General features: G+C 45.6%; 1 long non-coding RNA gene across 1 annotated transcript in view; it reads left to right on the top strand.

The window, feature by feature from the left end:
• LOC144149121 (uncharacterized) overlaps positions 1-18126 on the top strand; it is a 62906-nt gene extending 44780 nt beyond the window's left edge. Inside the window, exons 2-3 of the long non-coding RNA XR_013318191.1 lie at positions 4352-4537; positions 17897-18126. This is a non-coding gene — a long non-coding RNA (uncharacterized LOC144149121). The remainder of the gene's footprint in view (positions 1-4351; positions 4538-17896) is intronic.
• Positions 18127-20608: the final 2482 nt, after the last annotated feature.

Below are 20608 nucleotides of genomic sequence, written 5' to 3'. Positions count from 1 at the left end.
CCTCGCGTGAGCTTTGGGCAGGTGGAGAGGACGAAAAAGAGGGTGCAGCATCACTCCCACCGGACGTGGTTGCCACCACAGCCGCTGCTGGCCCAGCGAGTGGTGCGGAGGCGGGTTGGGCTGCCTGAGGCAACCCAGAGGGGGGCGGGGGCGGGACCAAGTCCGACTCGCGGTACTGTGTCCCCTCCGAAACAAGACGCCGCTCCACCCCCCGGCGAGCTGCGTCGGCGTACCTTCCCGGAGGAAAACGGGCGAACCTCTTTCGCGCCTCAGGGAAGATGTTCTCGGTTACTTTCACGTGGGTTATCTTCTTCTCCTGTTGAAACTTTTCACAGCTGCGGGACCATGCCGCATGCAGCCCCTGACAGTTTGCGCAGGTGAAGGTGGTGCAGTCACACTTTTCAGTGGGGTGGTCGTGTGTGGCGCATTTTGCGCAGGTCTGTTTGCCGCGGCAAGAAGTCGTAGCGTGCCCGAACCGCTGGCACTTGAAGCAGCGGCGCGGGCTAGGTATGTACGGACGTACACCACACCTAATGAAACCAGCATTGATGTGTTCAGGAAGTTTGGAACTGCTGAATGTTAATATTATGTGCTTTGTGGGTATTTCTACATTGTCGCGACGGATGGTGATTCTCCTGACAGCCGTTACGCCCTGATCCTTCAGGCCTTCCAGAAGGTCGGTGTCTGTTTCACTTAGCATATCTGTCTGAGATATCACCCCCTGCGAGCTGTTGAGGCTGCGGTGGGGTGTGACAGTGATGTCCAGATCTGCCATGCGGGTTTGGGTCAGGAGATTTGTGGCTTGCTGCTGCGTCTTGACTTCAACCAACACTTCGCCTGTTCGTAGTTTTTTTGCCTCGAAAGATTTCCCAATGATTCCTTCAAGGAACTTGGTGACGAGGAATACAGATTGGTAGGAGACGGGTTTGGATTTGTCTATTGATTCAAGAACCAAAAAACGGGGATAGTTGTCGTGTTTGGGAACGTTGATAGTTGGTAGGGGTGGAAAGGAAACTTCGGTGCGGCCCCTTTTCGGGGGCCGATCACGTCTGGGGGGGGTTTGAAAATGCCATATGATACATTGGAAAGCAGGGAGACGGGGGTACGTTCTCCTTTGACCTTACCCTGGTAGTCATAGAGGTCCCGGAGCTCCCTGCCTGGTAGACAGACAGGGAGCCCATCCGCCGGAGCTTGACCTGGGCTCCGACGGCCACCGTTCGTGGTTTCTAACCCTCCACCTATAAACACATCGCCATGGTTGGATCCAGCTTATGTTTGGGGGCTCGGGGTCCGCGGTATCGCCAGTACCGTCACCATGAATACTCAAGGTGCCCCGTGCGGGGTGAGTTTGAATCGCTGGTGCAGAACTTTCCCGTTGTTTTGAACGCAGCAAAATTAACAACCGCGTGGCACTTGTTCGCGACGTAACCACCGAGCCTATGTGCTCGCGCGATGCCTTCGTCTTTAATCTGCAGCGGAAATGTGTTCGCGAGAAGGGCCCGCACACCACTTTCTTCTATATGGGACCGAGTCTAGGCGGCGTGTCAGTTATTTCAAGAAAAATAAGGTTATTTCGTCAAGACCTATCCTCGTGATCATCCAAACGGGACTGAATGGTGGCATTTCCGTTACGAACAGTTTGTGCAACAATGCGTTGAGTGTTGCTTTTAGCAGGAAGGCTCTCCAGCGAGCTTACTTTTAACTTCACAGCAGCTAAACTGGTGTTCATACTTGACACTCGTTCTTCAAGCAGTAATGGGTGAGCCTTAACTTCATTTAGTCGGGAAATCACATCTGAGTGCTTGATTTCATGGTTCTAGCGAGGGACTTTATGGCAGCTAGCACATAAATATTGCTCCCATTTCCTTCATTGAAGGTATCGCTTTGAGTGCGTGGATTTTGTTCCTTATCACTACTTATAGGTAGCCACTTGGTCGGCCGAACACAATCACGAGCAAAAATAGGAGCGTATATGCGTGGGAAAAGCAGCAAACACCGGTTACTAGTGCGCTTCGAATTCAGTGTAAATGAAGGACCCTGTTTAATCAAAAAGAATGCTCTGAGCCACGTTCTCTCCATCGCTACTTGCCCATGCCAAGTGGTCCATGCGGGCGCACGCTCGCTAATTAAGCGAGGTTAGCACGATGATGGCTGCGTCGATCCGGTCGCCTTGCAGTGGAAGAGTTGCAGTGGGTCCAGCACCGTCGAAGAATGTGATTCCGGCGCTGCAGGCCCATGTCCCAGAACAACAGCGGTACCGAAGAACGACTTTGCAGGAGTTGCAGATAGGCTTGTGGTATCGCTTCCGAGGCAGGCCACTAGTAGGTGTGTAATCAGTTGTGCAACCAGCAGCTGTGTAATCAAAAGAACGGTTTCAGCCACGTTCACTCCACCGCTGCTCGCCCATGCCCAGACGTATAACTGAACAAAATTTCCTTGAAGAAGTTGATCATTTCACTCCCAAATGTCCAGTGATTGATTGATTGTTAGTTTTAAGGCTCTGAGGCCACACAGGCGATGAGGCGCGCCGTAGTGGAGGGCGCCCGAATAATTTTGACCACCTGGGTATCTTTAACGGGCGCTGAAATCCGTACAGACGGGCGTTTTTCGTTCTCGTCTCCCTAAGAAAAGCGGCCACCGCGGTTTGGAATCGACCCCTCGGCCTCGTGCTCAGCAGCGCAACGCCTTAGCCACCGCGCTACCAAGGGGGTAAAGGTGCAGTGTGTTTTACCCACTAGCACGGTAGCATCCACCCTAGACTCTACAAAGTCAATATTTCGAGTAAACTAGTGCCTCTGTGGGCCAATTGCAAGGTGGAGGCTTTGTCTACCAGTGCTTATATGCGTGCAGCTTCGGAACGATGCAAAACGCACCGGATTGGAAATGGAACTTGTGGAAATTGAGCCATCCCATTCTCACAGATGAAGCTTAGACAACCAAAGTTAACGAACGTTTTACAGATATGCACACTGATATACAAATGAGCTGGGGGCAAGATGAGAACTTTTAAAGAAAAAGTAAAGATTAGCGCTTTTAGCGCTATCGAAGAAGCAGTATTTGAATAAACACAGAAGACCGAATGAGAAAGACCTACGCCAACAGTTAAGCACCCTTCTGCTAGAAGAAAGCATAAACGCCGGGAAGTTCAAACAAGTGATAAGAGACAAAAAGTCTGGCTAAAAGCAATGGACACTGAATGCTACAAGGGAGACGTTAATAAGAGCTCTGTGCAGATAAAATGGGGATGGGTGAAATGCACACAAAGCGTGCTCTATGGGACGAAAAGCGCTATGCGCAGATGAATATAATAAAGGAAAGAACGTACTGTAATGTCGTTAGAGCCAACAAGGGATTGATTTAGCCCGTATTCATGGACTACTACACAGAACTGCTGTGCACGCATATTCCACAGGATGAAGGTTTTGCTAAGAAATTTTTACCGCTCATGCTCAAGTTAAAGACGTACGCGAAATAATCAAAGTAGCAATTAGCGTGGGGGCATTAAAAATGGCAAATAATGAACTGACCGTTGTAAGTCACCTTGTCCAGATGGCGTAAGCGCAGAATTTTACAAGGTCGTTCTTGTTGAAAGTAGTAGTGTGGTTGTCTAGTTCATGCTAGGGAGGGAGTATTGCAGATAGAATTCAGGCGGTGCTGCTTGCGGATGATAGCACACGCCGCACTTAACTAGTTAAGAGGCCCCAATACGACGCGCCTAATATGCCAGGCATGCTACGCAATATCACGCCGCTTTCGCTCGACGTGTATCAGATGCTCCGCTATTATTACTTTCAAAAGACAAGCAGTTGGAAATTGTTAGTAGGCTACATTCGCGGCTCCTGGAATAGCTCCCCTGCTCTCCAGGCGGACTTTCTATCACGCCCATGCCATTTTTGCGCGTGCATTGTGGAAGGGTTGGCGCGTGTAGCCGCAGGCAGGCTTTATGCTGTCACTGTTGATGTACCCGCTCCGCTGGGATGAGATTTTAACATGCCCTTCTCGTAATCCAATGCGGCCTCACTGTTGTCGTCAACAGTCGTGTTGTTTCAGCTGATATTTTACACCGATAGTAAGATGCGTATGACACATGATTCTAACCGAGAGCTTTAGTTTTGCCCCCTGGAGTAAATTGTAAATATTTCCAGTTCTATTAGCTAATCAGCTAGTAAATATGTTCGACCATGAACAACAGAGATTTTTTTGTGCACTGCTTCCACGGCGCCCAATTCCGCTTGTTATCTAAATTCAGGCATTGAAAGGCGACTCATTTTTTTGTTTACGCCTTTCATTCATAATTAATATTACTTTTGACTGCCAAAATAGCACTGCTAAAAAGTACTACCTCTTCCAGGTTTTCCCTCTGTACCAAATGGTGAATGCATGCACCCGGTGTACCGTAATGGAAGCTGCGGATCTGCCGTAAAGAACTGGTACTATTCAGCGGAGGTCGCGCTCTGTCTACCGTACTTACATAGGAAATGCCGGAAAAGCAGAAACAACTTTCGTTCTTGTTATGAATGTATGTTAGCTTGTCGTGGTGAGTATGAATTTTGTGTCTGTGCGTGCATTTCAAGGTAAAACAGCATTTTTTGTTCTAAACCATGGTGGTTTTCTTCTTCAATCCCTTTGCTTGCGGGTTGATTGTACTACCAGAACACTGGATGTCCACTTCGACACCTTGAAAATATTTTCATCACCATGACTTTCTTGTGCTGGCAAAGGTTTGCCTAATATATAGTTTAGGGAATAAATTTTCGGAAGCATGCCGAATCATTCGAATCTAGGTAACGGTTGCTAAAACGTGTACCTAATGCATCACCATCCAGCTCTGACTGCTGCTCAGCGCTGCGCTATTTTGGAAAAAGGAGTTCGATGCAGTCGGCGTTACGCTCAGCAGTGGAAGTAAAACGTTTTGGTGATCCAATAGACATTTCAGAAATTCTGAATGGTTTTAATTGAAGAACCACTTGACCTAAGTTTTACGCAATAATAATACCTAGGGTGATGGGATGACATTTTCCAATTCATAATTTAAACCAGCTCTTGTCTCTGTGTTTCTAAACAAAACAAGTGTCTCTCCCACACGAACATTGCGAGACCCGAACCCGGAAACAGGAATTAGCAGAATAGTTTACCTATCTGATTGATTGTGGGGTTTAACGCGCCGACGCAACGCAGGCGATGAGGCGCGCCGTAGTGGAGGGCTCCGGATTAATTTTGACCACCTGGGGATCTTTATCGTGCGCCGAAATCTCGTACACACGGGCGTTTTTGCTTTTCGCCTCCATCAGAAAAGCGGCCGCCGCGGCCGGGAATGGTTTACCTATCTATAGCGTCTATATTTTGAACATATTTGAAAGCAAAGCCACTTTTTTATTACAGTTAGAGCAGTGACGACTTGTTCTATGAACGATTTTTCACAGCAACTCCCTGATCCGTCCGATGTGGCTCTCGAAGAGCGAATGGTGTGTGGCTCCAGACAGGGCGCAACCCGAAAGATTTTGTTATTCTGTATGGCTATACAAATTTGCTAAGATATCCCCTTCATCAGTTGGTTATCAGGTGCAGTAAATAAGGCACATAAAGAGGCGACAGTTCAATTTAATACTTCATTGTCGGCCACAGCTACTGCCTGCAACGATATTACTTGCACAAGAAATCAATTGCTGCTAAGAGCTTTCAACCGTGAAATGAACTCCAGATAATTGGAGAAAATGTTTGTACGTCACAGAAATTATTGCGAGCTACCAGAAAAAATTGTGTTCAAATACAAGAAAAAGTGTTCTCAAGAACTGACACATTAGGTAGAACAGTACGCAATAAATATTCAGTGTAAGAGCATGATCCCTAAAAACAGCCTGACTAATAATTGTGCATAGTGGATATTACAGAGAATCAATTTTCTGGCGCCGGGTTAAAAGTAATAAAATTACCTGTAGAAAACACTACAGCACGTTTGTCACCCGTTTCCTTAAATTAGGGTGCACTGTCGGAAGATATGGGGAGTCGACTCCCGAGAGCCAACAAACCCCACCGAATCCGCAGAGCACCGGTGACAAAGGGGGTGGCCGTCTGATGTGCGGCTTTCGCCGACCAGAGCGGCAAGAATGAGTAAGAGCCTTGAACGAAAAACAGCACAAAGACTTATATTTAGACAGGCAAGTTACAAACACAAGCACGAGGTATCGGATCGATAATGACAGACAACTTAGATGGAATTCAAATACAAGAAACAGTCCAATTAGACAAAATGATACAATCAGGAGCGTTAACAAATGAATATTACGAAGCGGAGTAGTTAACAGAAAAAACGAACAGTTCGATGCATATGAGAGACAGAGTCCCAGCATATTCACCGACCGGGCCGGACGATGCACCGCTGTCGGAGGCGATTCGGCTACCTGGGAAGCGTGGCTTCGCTTTAGGCCAGGCCGTCCGAAACGATCACGGTGCTTCGAGGCCCGGGATTACGTTGGAGTCCTCCAGGGCGCGGGTCGCCGATGGTGTGATGCACAAACTGACAGGTGCCGTTGTCACATCACGACTGCCAAACGTAGCTCGTTTGCTTAGGCGCGGCCTCTCTTTTTATAACCGTGCCGGCGCGGCGAGGGAGAGCACAAAACACAATACGTCCGCCGCCGTCATCGTATAACTTCACTCTTCTCCCTTCTAGAATCATCGACGCTCTTTAGCACTGGCAAGGCCACCCGTGCCTCCTCGAGAGTGCTCGAAGCTTCGGTGTAAGTTGAGCGGCGGAGCTTTTTATTTTGGTATTTGCTTGCCGGCGAGCCGACTACTGGTCGTGTTACCGCCTCTTCGTTCGCGAACGTTCCAGCCCTGTCTCGGGGCGAATAGAACCGAGCTGAATGCATCGGACCACTGAAGAAGAGTTAGGCGCTGTACAAAAAAAAATGAAAAATTTATACGATAATTTTAGACGTCGTACGCTCGAGTTTGTGACAACGTTATATTACCTTTACAACATGAACCCCACCTTGTCCGTGCAAAAGGAGACAAATTGGGCACGACCGCAATAGAAACCATCTCAGACATACGGACAGGCTGTCGTTCGAGGGCGTGTGTAAGTGCTTGCAGGAATCCTGTGCCACGTTTCTTGAATTTCAGGCCCGGACATTTTTTGCCACAAAAAGGGCGTCTACCGGCACGTGAAGCAGATGGTTGCATGATTTTTGTGGGATGATAGCTTCACATGCTCGGCATAGCTATCACAAAGGGGAATGTTGCTTTTGAGCATCTACATTAGAGACGTTTGTAGCGGAAGCTGCACTGGCCGAGGTTGAGCCGTTTTGCTTGCGCCGTGAAGGGCTGTTCTGCGCGAGTGCGAGGAACATTGGATTGGTTTGGACCAGATCGGATCGGTTTGGACTGGGTTGGATTCGTTGGGATTGGCTTGGATTGTCTTGGAATAAATTGGATTGTGTTGGATTGAAATCCCATAGAATTTGAGTACGGGTGTGTAGAGAATTGTGTCTGCACATTTGACGGTCTGCGCATTCCAGAGGAGTGACGTGATAGCCACGGTAGATGCACAGGCGCCGGCGCGTGTCTAGCTGCGTGCCTCCGTTGCGCAGTAAGTAAGTGTGACGGTGCGCAGGAGCCGCTTGACAGGCGTTTCGTGTGGCTTCTGAAGAGCCGTGCTGCGCATGCGCGAAAGACAGTGACTGGACTGGACTGGACTGGACTGGACTGGACCGAACTGGACTGAACTGGGCTGGATTAGATTGGATGGAATTGGATTTGATTGGACTGGACTGGATTGAATTGGATTGAATTGGATGGAAATCGTTATAGCAGCAGTAAGCATAATCAGCTAGTCCTAGACAACCAGGAAACCGAAGAATAACCAGATGAACCCTAGCTCACGCTACGTATACCCTGGAATAGCCGAGGTAAGCCACTGCTAATTTTTTTCTCACATGCCCCTCTCGTTTGACCCTGGAGTTGCGCTTCAGCGAACGATTAGAAGCCGTCGCTGGAGCTACCCGCAGCGCTCGGGAGGTTTCAGGAGCTGCGTCATTGCGCCTGTGTCTTGCAGGGCGCGTCTTGCGGGGAGGAAACGCTCCATGCGGTTCACACTGATGTCGACGTAAAAGGTTAAGCCCCGACAGAATCAGAAACAGTGCGCCAGCCATGTATGTGAGCCACGCAGTTTGTAGGCAGGGAGCTCGCTCACGGACTCCATGGCTGGCTGCATCTGCGGTATTGGGCGGCCCGTGTCGCCGTTCCAGTTTTATTGAGACCCCGTTTTGACGCTTGCGTCTCCCAAAATCTACATCTACAACTAAACTTTCGTACCTGAATATTTATCAAACTTCATTACGTTAAAATTTGGGCAAACGGGACTTCGGTAAATAGAGAGTGAAAATACATTTTGTGCATACACTTGAAGTTACAGAAAATGTAGTAGTTAATTACATCGACGGTTTTGTTACATTGAAGTTCGTTACACCAAGGTTTAGCTGTAATGTATTTTGGTATCGGGGCAGCTGGTACCACCAGGCATTGTACCGATGTTTGCCAGTAAGGTACCTGCACCTGCCCGGTTGAGTTGTGCTGCCATTCTTCAGTCAGGTGCGTGTTGCCTTGCTGCCTCCTACACGGAGCCTATATCGTTATGATTGCAGCTTCGTTGAGGACGGCCACACCATTTATGCAGATTGCCATGCAGCAGGAGAAACCTAGTCCCCGATCAGTCGTAGCTGGTCGTTCATGGGGACTGCGACGTCTTGCTTAGGCTTTGGTGCTGGTTCACGTATTGCGAAAGCGGTCCTCGTATGAAATTTAGAAGGTTGTAGCCATTTAATAAACGGATGGTCTCGCAGTGGTCCTGCATTATATTTAGGAACTGTCATTCAATTATTTTCCCTACCCGGATTCGTTTCCGCAGCCAGGCTACTACTTTATTTTCTCCTTCAGCTTAAATATTTATTTATTCTTCTTGATTGAGGCCGGCCCAAGCAATGTTTCCTCCCAGAAAGCTGTACATGTTTTTTTCTGTACCTGTCTCCCTGTCTTCTAGGGACATTGTCCAGCATGGTTGAATACTTTCTTGGATATTCGTCCACTAATATTCATCCGAAAGAACCTTTCAGGTTATACTGCTCCAACCATTTTATGTGTCACTGCGTTAACCAACAAAACTGGGCAATGGCATCTGCAAGTAGTACACTACTCATATCTCTTCACAAAGAGTTATCCTGATATTCACCAACTGAGGGTGCTCTACATTCCTTGTAAATGACTGGAGATGCTGGGAAGGTACATCTTAAATCTGTTTTAATAGGAAACCTGTTGATTTTATTTGTTATTTTAGCGCCTGTGCTTTGTTTGAATGAATTCCCAAATAGGGGTAGTAACGTGCCCTGCGTACAATGATTTTGCATTGCCGATGTATTAGCCGCATAGTGAAATGCTTTTTAATAACAAAGCAGTATCTGCAGACTTCATGGAACACAGTTGACATCGCAAAATTGAACATAAGTTAGCAGCGTTTCCAAACGTGCGGTGGCCCTATCAGGGGGTCAATATCTAGCGTGTGACTTAATATAATAAAATCACTTTGTTATAATACAAATTTTTTTTCATATATATACAAATATACAAGTGACTTCTTACGATTTGTAACGAAAGGAATCGTGTGTATTCAATGCAACGTCCATGTTGTTATTCAGGTGGCCGCTTTGGGTATAGAAATTATCTATTGCCAGAAATAGCGAGATTTATTTTCAATACCATCTACAATTTTTTTTTAGTTTCTTTTGATTGTTTCCCACACATGTGCATGCACTCTCTCCTGGTTAACTAATTTTTATACCCCGATAATGTAGCCATTTGGGATCTTTCCTTTTAACATTATGATACGGCACACTTCGTTCACCGCTTTTTCTTCTGCAACAGTTTACCAGGATGTTTTTTGTGGTGTTCCATCCACAGTCACTGCTCCCTGGAAGTATCCATGTCAAGTTTTACACTAACGATGATAACGAAATGATAATTTCAAATATTTAATTTAAAGGTTTTCCAGGCAGAATTAAATTCAGTCTGCCTCAATTTATTTGAGATGAAGTTTAATTTTATTCCATACCAGAGGAGGATGTTCTCTTCCCTGCTCCGGAATACTTTTCACAAAACCGTTCCTATACCAGTAAGGGTGCCGTTGTAAACGACGGCTATCTGCGCAATGCCCAAATAATGAAATAATATGAGCTAGAATTTATTTCAATGTTTCACCGTTCCTCTATCTGCATAGAATTTTTTTAATATGGAAATGTTCTATATGGAAATTTTCGCTCTCCATTAGAAGTGAATCGCAGAGTCAACGCAGCACCTTCCTAGAACACATCTTCAGCAGAGACGGTGGGTAGCTATGAATCATGCACAACAGGCGCAACACGCTGGCAAGCAATAAATTTGGTCTCTATTGCAGTGATTTAAACCATATCTGTAGACATCATTGCATTGCCGGAGCGTGAAGTTGTTTTGTGTGCTACACTTCTGGGTGCCAATTACCAACGCCTCTTTACAGTGCAGTACTGCATCGAGGCACATTATTTAGTCTCACTGCGTAAATTCTGCAACATTAATTTCTAAGTGTCACTTCAGAATAGAGTGTTCTGTTCCCCATTGTCTTCAGGCTCAGGAACCGCTCGTCTTTGGGAGTCATGTCATTTCACAACCGCTTCATCTGCATAACACTGTGTCCCCTGGTGTAAGCGTGGCACCGACAGCTGTCGACTTTGTGCACGGGACACTAGGCTTGGAGAAAATCCACATCAGATGACACGTACCCCTGTTGTTGTGAGATTCTCTACGCTTCGTGCCGCCTGCCGCGGCGTTGCCGACGGAAAGGCACGGTAACGTGTTTAGCTGTGTTGGCTGCCGTCTTTCGTTACACTAGAACATGATGACTGCATCCACAGTGATTCACGGGCGTACGGCAGTAACACTGCTTAAACTCGTTATGGCGGTCTGGTTTTCATCCAGGTTACTTCTGCTGCGAACCTAATCTGATGGGCATTTTATTTTGCGCTTGATTGGGAATAAGTGGAAGCCGTCGCATTCGGAAGCGTGATTTGCAACGCAGCTGAAAAAGTGCCGGCGGAGTCGGGTTCGGTCGGCTTCCCCTGATCTTATGGTGGAACTGGCAGGAACAGGGTTGCAATGATCGGCATATTTTGGCGCTTGCGACTGCATGAGTTCGCGTGGAACGGCATCATATGGCGGGTTTTTCGAATTGCATTTGTTCTGCGACAAAATGTTGGTTTGTCTCACCAGCCACTGTCGAAGTCTGTAGCTGTACTCCGGACCGTGTTGTCGGTATTCCCTTGTCGACATCGACTTGTTATACCGCTATTTTGTTTGCTTGTCTTGCAAACTCGCGCAAAATTAGGTTGTCGCAACCGGCCGCCATGGCGAAGGAAGGACAACTTTCGTTGAGCCGGTATTCGGAATTACCGCGCGCTTTTCCGGCAACAGAGTGCTTGGGTTCTTCAGCCGGAGAAATACAATTTTAGATGGTTTAGTCATGATGCGAAATCGGAATTTGGAATGATATATTACATGATTGGTGGTTGCGTAATTGGGTTACTCTTGTAGCGAGAGGCATCAAGGTTATCGATCCCTGCCATAAAGGCCGAAAGCGTATCAGGTGCTTTTTGTGCACAAATGGTCGCCTCAGACTTTTCACGGCGGGCTCGGGGTACACCTTCAAGAGAGCGACAACACGAGTAACAGGCGGTATTTTGGGAACCCGCATAAAATGTTGGTGGTCAGCCGGTAGGTATACAACCCGTCATACGAAATCACTCGTGACAGGCGGCCGGTTGGGTGCGGAAGCCATCACCTTGGGAGATAGGGCATTTTCATGCGGAAAATCAGCCTCATGGTTTCACCTTCCTGCGTATGTTATGTATGACTGCCTCATGTGTCAGGTGTTATATCAGGTGTTATGTAGGTGTTATGTATGACTGCCTCAATAAAAACAGCTAGATATAAATGTTCAGTTAAACAACAAAACACGCACAAAGGTCCTACTTGCATAAACGCCGGGTAATGAAGAAGGGCATCTATTGCAGCTAATGCCGTAATGATGTGACGCCGTAGGATCCCATGACGTCTGTAAGTATTGTGTATGGTAGGGGCGGGTAACCGCATGAGAGTATAGTGGGCAGTATTGATTGCGGGAAGGTTCGTTCGCAAGACCACTGGGATAATGCAGGGCTACGATATACAGGCCTCGCACGCTCTGGAGGCCCGGCTGCGCCAAATGCAGTGCCACACGTGCTTCGAATATCACGGTTTCCCCTACCAGTATGTACGGACGGGACGTGAAATAGGACAGCCGGGAAAAGACACCCAGAAATCAGGGGTGGCCAATAGAGAACTGAACAATGCACACTTTTGGGCTGATGTTCTTTCACAATTCTGGTCATGACCCTGTGCCGGCATCTTGCGCCCCGAATTAACTGCAACTGCAACCGAATTAACTGCAGCAGAATTAACTGCAACTGCAACTTTTTATTTCTGAAAACAACAAAGGGCACTCACTGAACTGCTTAGTAGCCAGCCAACCATATGAAAACACACATTTGCCTTTCTAATATTTCCGATTATTTTGAGCAGAAGTCTCGTATCACGCCAGATTGATCAATGGGTAAATGTGGGCCAATCCAACATCTTCGTAAAAAGTTTGCCAGTTCATCTTGGTAAACCTCCGGGGTGGCCAATAGAGAACTGAACAATGCACACTTTCGGGCTGATGTTCTTTCACAATTATGGTCACGACCCTGTGCCGGCACATTGCTCACCGAATTAACTGCAACTGTAATCGAATTAACTGTGCCGAATTCATAAACCGCAAACTCTATCTCCTTCGTCTAGAGGAGACGGAGTTTGTGGTTTATTATTATAACAGTAACATTATGTTAGAGGGAATGCTGATGCGTACTTTCTGTTCATGTTTTGCTGAAATTTAATGTACATTTTTAAGCTGTGACAGTCACCAATTTACCAGCGCTCACCTGATGTTGTTGCACTTGTTCTCAATCGTATCAAGCCCAATTTTATTTCCTGTAGAAATGTATTTATATGTCTATGACGCATGTGGCAACTTTACTAGATTTTGAAGTCAGAACTTTTATTCGCTCTCTACCCACCTAAAGGAAATCTTGAAACACCCCCTTGTCGCCTTTACCTCCTAAAGAGGCCATAAAAAACTACAAGTTTGGTTTATTAGGGCGAATTTGTCCCGAAAACAACAATACCAATTCTACCCAAAAACTGAGACAAATGAGTAAGGTAAAGACAAAAATGCATGAAGCAGTGCCACCTCCCCAACAACTTTCTGGCACTTTTACTGGGAAGTTACGATATCTTGTTTTGCGCAAGACACGGGCACCGAAATGAGCCCCAGTCGAGAAATTTTACTTATCGATTATAGTTGCGCCTCTAGTTACAATCGATTAATTTCATTTGATTTGATTGTAGGGTTCAAAGTGCTGACGCAACGCAGGCGATGAGGCGTGCCGTAGTGGAGGGCTCCGGGATTAATTTTGACCACCTGGGGATCTTTAACATGCTCTGAAATCTTGTACACATGGACGTTTTTGCTTTCCGCTTCCTTCAGAAAAGCGGCCGCCCCGGCCGGGAATAGAACCCGCGACTCATGCTCACCAGCGCAACGCCTTACCCACTGAGCTACCACGACGGGTTAGTTCCAGTCGATTATGACACTTGTATGGTAACGGGCAATTCAAACTCGGCAAAACAAAAACCTGTTCCGTGCTGGCCGGTATGACATTACGCGTTCTCACGATACATCACTGAAGCTGCAATTGAGTTGATTGCTTTTCATGTGTCTCTTCTTATAACACCCTTGGCGAGAATGTATATACCTGAGTTGTCCCAGGCTGTTTCTTTCAAGCTCAAGAAAGCCGCAGATTGTAGTCATGGAACCTTCATTTCCGATTGCAGGTATGGCTGTACCCTAGCCTCCTTCCGCGCCGGTCTCATCTTTACCGGCAGTAACCCCGTAGTTCTCAGAGGTTTCCTGTGATACCCGTCCCATACACTCATTTATATTTTCCTGCGCAGATATTCAAGTTCCAAATCACTCCTATTGCAAAACAAACGTTTTTGTACCACCAATTTTTGGTGCGTCACATTGCACCAGCTATAAAAATACAAATATACTTTTTCCGGTGTTATCTCCAACATCTGTGTCAATGCTTCACAACTACAGGAACAGCTTACTTCTGCTCTAACCTCGATCTCAAATCCCTGCTATTTTATCATCTTTAAAAGCACCCTTATTATTTTTCCCCGACTTACCCATCAGCGTAAAATGTACGCTCGAACATTCACAGTTCGCTAGATATCCCAATTTCGCTCTATCCTCATATATACCTTTAAATCTTCCAGATCTGAGATTTATAATAACAAGCTGCCTGAAGCAGCGTGGTTTAGCGTAATTATAGCGACATGTATCTAGTCGTTGCCGCCTGTACGCTCGCAGATGTCATTACCGCGATATCATTTGTTGATGTGTTGCCCATCCATCGCCTTGGTGATCTGTTTTATGGACGGCGGGAACCAAAATGCCGCTGTTTCGTTGTAAAATTGTTTTATGTTGTGGGGTGGTTTCGTCGCCAAATAATTCAACAAGCCATGCTTAATACTTGTATTGTCGCGGACACGTTGTTTTGGTTATTGGCACTATATTTTTGATTGCACCTGTGCATTTTTTGTCCGCGTGCTAGACCAGGCTGCGTTTGATAATTTCGAATATACAATAGGGCGTACATTTAACCCTTCACGTTTAATCAGGGGCTGTAGATAAGACAACGGTTATATCTATGTACACTATACACTTAATAATATTACACTATAGCTTAAAATGCAGGGTAAAGAACATGCGTATTAAGCGTCGAGTAATCTAGAGGCGCGCGATTGGTTGTACCCGTTTCCTGATACACCGGCCAATATTTCAACACCCGCTTTTTGTATTTACCTTAATATAAACGTTATTTATAGGACTCCACGCCAATTTTCTTACGTCGAAAAGTTAGAAAGTTAATGGCTTCTCGTCCTAATAGTCCACTTTATGCCTCATTTGCACGTGAAATTGTTCAAACGCGGTCCGTGGTTTTGCGCTGTAAACGATTGTACAGGTGATGGAGAGTGCTGGAATTCGGTTTGATTTTGCTCCACTACCACGTATTTTGAAAATGTACGCGTCCTAAGACTGACTGGCATCTTGATAAAATTTAAGCCAATAAATCGTCACATATGTTGATCCTATAATAAAACCTTCTGCTGCTATTCACGTGTTCCTCTGGTCTTTTCATTTCACATAATATATACGTTTGGGAATGCCTTGAAATTCCCTAGCAGGTCCCTACAGTTCAATTACTACTAATGGGACCCTTCACCAGTATGTTTCTTATTTAATACATCCATCTAGACCAATCCAGCCCTAATTACCTGCTGACTGATTCCGTTGGTACTGCTTTCAAACTTACCGAAACTTAAGATACCTCGAGTCTACCTTACAGCATGGTGATGTCTTTGTTAAATGTACATCCTCCTAGTGATGCCTACACATTGGAATAGTTGATTCATAGTTTTTATAAATGTAGGTGCTCGATCATTTATTATTAGGCGAAACTGCGCTGTACAAGGTTATGATGGGCCCGTAACATTGACCGGTCAATATAACATAGTGAGACCCCGCTTGTAAGGTAGTGCTCATTCATGTTTCTGCGCTTGGTAAGCGAATTTGGCTGAAATTTAAACAAAAACGTTTTTGCAAGCTACCGTGCAGACTGGAGGTGCCATCCTTTCATGTTTCATGTACTGTCAGTGCGTGGTTGGGCCCATACTAGAAAACGCTAAGTACGTCATTCGGGCCGCGTGTTTTCTATATACGCCGCCAACGTAAATCGTTTTCATGCGTTTACGAAAGCTGTCAAGCTCTTGAATATCGGTTTACGAGCTCATGAAAGACTGCGGTCTCAACCATTACCTCTATTTCGCTCCTCCCTTTTCAGTTTTCTTTTTAATTTTCTGGTAAATTTGATCTCAAACATATTGCACGGCAGGACAATGTTGGCTCTTTTTACTAAATTTTGCAGAACTGATTATTTTAATTTGGTCTTTCCTTGGTGAAATTAGGAGTGGGGTTTTACCACCAAATATAAGGAATATTTAGATGCCACCGATGCCTGTGGCCACACAATTCTTGAGGGGATTGCGACAATTTGGACTAGTAGCAAGATCCCGTGTTGTTTTTGTGCAAGGCTTCCTTTCTACTGCAGGTTTTAAATAAAGAAGGTGAGGCCTTGAGGGCTTGCTAAGCTAGAGTTCTTCAGGAAACGAACTGCTTCACCAATATGCTGTTCCCTGGACCTCATGGGCACTTACCGGGAAGGTAATAATATGCTCGTGAACGCAGATGTTTGCTGACAATGGCAGAGTGAGGCAGGCGTTTGTAAGGATGTCAAGAAGAGCACGGACGTTCCATAGACAATATGATTCTTTATCTTCGACAGAAACAGCAAGGCACACACACTCCACGCGCACAACTAAAAACTACACACAACACAACACACACACGCAGGCACAACACACAATTATAACAAACACACAACACGCACAACAACCCACATAACTCAGCACGCACGCACACGCACGCGCAAAAAAACACACACAAAAGTCAACACAACACCCACACGCAACAAACAGTCCGTGTCTGTGACATCAAGTTCAATGATTCTTTGAAAACATATTTCCAGTGGGCAATATATTGCACATTTGATAACTTGTCCACGAAAACTCCTAGAAAAATAACATGACAAATATTTTTGTAATATAGTAGTTCAATTTTTAAAAAAATAACCGGTTTTTACAACGTCATGTGTATGATGTCACGAGGTTAATACACGCTAGGGATGTTTCATGATGTTGCCTAATAGAAAAAAAAGGGCCGGGTTGCAGAGCTTCTTCGGTTACTCTGGTCATATTTATTGCCTTCATCTGTACGCTTGCAGCTACCACGGTTAGGTCTCGTCAAAAATATAGGGCTGTGTTGGTGCCTTCCCCGAAAATGCATGCTCTTTGTGATGTTGCGGGCGTAAAACAAAAAAAAAACACACCTCAAAGTAACACGTTTTTGCTTCCTTTGATGTTTAGAGCAGCCTCCAAAAGTACAGCTGAGGCATGTCACAATATAGTGCCAAATAAACGTCTGAAGGAATGCAATTCTACTTATTGGTTTGTGTTGTCACTATCAAAATGCTAACTGGCCCTGTCGTCCCAGCACCAAACAAATTGAGGTTTCAAAACTTGTCTTATAATTTCAGGCATTACAGGTTATCTTCATGACAGTTTCCCAAACGGTTCTTTCACGTTCGCATTCGAGGTAGCATGGCCTTATTCGGATATACATGTCGTTACGTCAGAAACGACATTTATGTTAACAGCCTCTTGTCCACAAGACTGAAATGCATGATTTAAAAGATATGGCATTTGTTTTTATACGAGCAACGAGCTTGCAATTTTGCTATAACTGACGTAATTTTTGAGTGCTGATAGTACCACAGAAATCAAGAGATTTGAATCTTGTTACAAAAAAAATTGCCATTGAAATCTTGCAACTCAAAGATCATGAAATGTAGGCACATGTAGTGTGTTCCCATCTCACAAAAGTTATAAGGAATATCATACCTGTATTGTCGAGAAACTAAATTTATTGTATTTACCTTCCTACTTTGGGTGATTTTTTATCTTGTGACTGTATTTGTTTATGGCCAATCGTTACGGTTTATGTATGTTCGGATTATTTGATGGGATCTTTTCATTTTGATGTTTTTATTTTCAGATAGGTGGACAGCCCGCAGATACTGCGGCTGTCTGAAGGGGCATGTTTCGAAGTCTGGTTGGAATGCCTAATTGGAGCAGTACTACTTTGCAACCACAACTTTCTTGGAGTTCCCTTTCAAATGCACTTTCGTGGTGCAAATTCTACAATATATATTTTACATTTGCAGAAGACCTGTATAGCTGAGAACTAATTATTTGAAAGCAGAAATAAATACCTTGTGTCATTGATTACCATGTTCAAGCGAAACAGTAAGAGCTCTGCTGTGCATATTGTACAAAGCCTAAAACACAAACAGGGAAACCTTTACTAAACACCATGACTCTCTAAGCATACAAATCCGAGCTTTCTCCTCTTCCCCTACACTATCATGGCTACCGAACAATTCTTCAACCTTAGAGCTCACAACACGCCTAAAAAAATGCAAGAGACCATACTAAGATCACTTTTGGCGCCTAAAATTGCCTTTCCCAAGTGGAGACGACCGTGCAGCATTAAGACTCAGGGATTTACCTTCAAGGAATCAAATATTCCAGCCGTGGGAGAACGCTTTCTCTTTTCACATTGCAATACACATCCCAACTTGCACATTCGCCGTCAGGTTGCTTGTTTTCAAACCTGACTGCCTGATACCGGAATGACAAAACCACCCTGTTGAACAATACCGAGACGACAAAACCAAAACTAAAGCCATAACGAAAGTCGAGAAAAAAAGCCCGCTGGGTAAACCTCATGCACGAGCTCCAAAATACGCGTCTGGTGCGATGACCGCTACGTTACTAGGGGGGCTATTTTCCCCTCCACTTTCTGGGGTATTTATGTTAAGGAATTTTTGCTTTCAGCTATTGGGGGTGGTAGCCAGCGCCACTTCGTGTACTCGGTGTGGAGGGGACCTCCTTTTTAGACGCTGGATCGTGAGTCGAGTGTCTACGACATGTCGAAAGTGGTCGACCAAGTATAACCCTCTTAAGCAACATATGGTGCTAAGACTGCCAGAACAGAGGCCCTCGCTATGCATGTCGCTAATCAGAATCTGAATGATAGGCACGTTTATTTTGGACAGAAATAAGGGTTGGCTGTCAAGGACACCTCGAAAAACAGCTGGGACAATGAAGTAGGTCATTGAAAGAGAGAAAGAATTTTGAAAGACAGAAAGAAAGTGGAGATAAATTCCTGCCGTGTGGGATCCCAGCCCAGACCTCCAGAATACGCTTCTCGGGGAGTTGACCTTGACGTTACCGGTGGGGTTATTTTACGCTCCACTTTCAGTGGCATTTATGTTAAGGTATATTCGTTTCATGCGCTTGGGGGCGGTAGCCAGCGCACCTCGCAGTACTTAAGGTTAAGGGGACGTTCTTAAGAACCACAGTGTTATGACTACAGTGTCGCTAGAGTGGTCAACCAGTGTTTAACGCTCTTAAGCTCGCTATGCAATTAAGACTGCTAGAACAGAGGCCCTCGCTATGCGTGTAGTGAATAAGAAGGGTATAGAGGGGCTCATTTAATTAGGACAGAAATATGGGTTGGCAGTGAAGAAAACTTTGGAATGCAATGGGGATAATTTATTAGGTCATTGATACAGATAAAGAATTTGAAAGCAAACGGGAGTGAAAAAGAATGTACGCGTGGTGGGGTCCCAACCTACTACCTCTACAATACGCGTCTGGTGCGATGACAGCAATGCTACCGGAGGGGCTTTTTTCCACACCACTTTCTGGCGTATTTGTGTTAGGTTATGTTTGTTTCCCACGCTCGGGGTTTGTAGCCAGCGCCACTCGGACTATCCGGGTGAAGTGCACCTTCTTTTCAAGCCCTGGGCCATGACTCGATAGTCTACGACATGTCGATAGTGGGAGACCATCGTTGAATCCTCTTAAGCTCCGCATGGCACTAAGACTTACAGAACAGAGGTGCTCGCTATGCACGTAGCGAATAAAACTGGAAAATGAGGGGCTTGTTCAATTAAGAGAGAAATAAGGGTTGGCAGTCAAGAAAACCTCGGAAAGCAAAGGAGAGAGTGTAGTAGGTGACTGAAACCGATAAAGAATTTGAAAAGACAGAAAAAAGAAAAAAAAATATGGAGCAAAAGGCCCGCCGTGTGTGATCCGAACCCACGACCGCCAGAATACGCGTCTGGTGCGATAAAAATTACGTACAGGAGCGGCAATTTTCGCCTCCACTTTCTGGGGTATTTACGCCAAGTTTTGTTTCCTGTTGTTTGGGGTGGTAGCCATCTACACTCGGACTGCTCGGGCTGAAGCGGACCTTCTTTTTAACCCCAGGGCAGTGACTCGAGTGTCTACGACATGTCGAGGGGGGTTGACCAGCGTGTAACCTCCTTAAACTCACAATGGTATTAGGACTGCCGGAACAGAGGCCTTCGATATGCATTTTGCGAGTAAGACTGGTAAATGAGGGGCTTGTTGAATTAAGAGAGAAATGAGGGTTGGCAGTGAAGAAAACCTCATAAAACAACGAGGAGTATGTAGTAGGTCATTGAAACCGATAAATAATTTTAAAGGCAAAAGAGAGTGTAGAGAAAATTCACGCCAGGTGGGGTCCGATTCCACTACCTCCTGAATACGTTTCTGGTGCGATGACATCTATGCTACCGGCGGGGCTACTTTCCCCACGATTTTCTGAGGTACTTAATTTAATGAATTTCTCTTACATGCGCCTGGGTGTGGTAGATGAGCCGCGTGGACTACTAGG

This window comes from Haemaphysalis longicornis, unplaced genomic scaffold (assembly GCF_048455015.1).
Source record: "Haemaphysalis longicornis isolate Haplotype H1 unplaced genomic scaffold, Haemaphysalis longicornis Haplotype H1 scaffold_8, whole genome shotgun sequence".
NCBI classification, from domain to species: Eukaryota; Metazoa; Arthropoda; class Arachnida; order Ixodida; family Ixodidae; genus Haemaphysalis; species Haemaphysalis longicornis.
The sequence above is the reverse complement of the archived record's forward strand: the minus strand, read 5'-3'. Positions and strand labels throughout refer to the sequence as shown.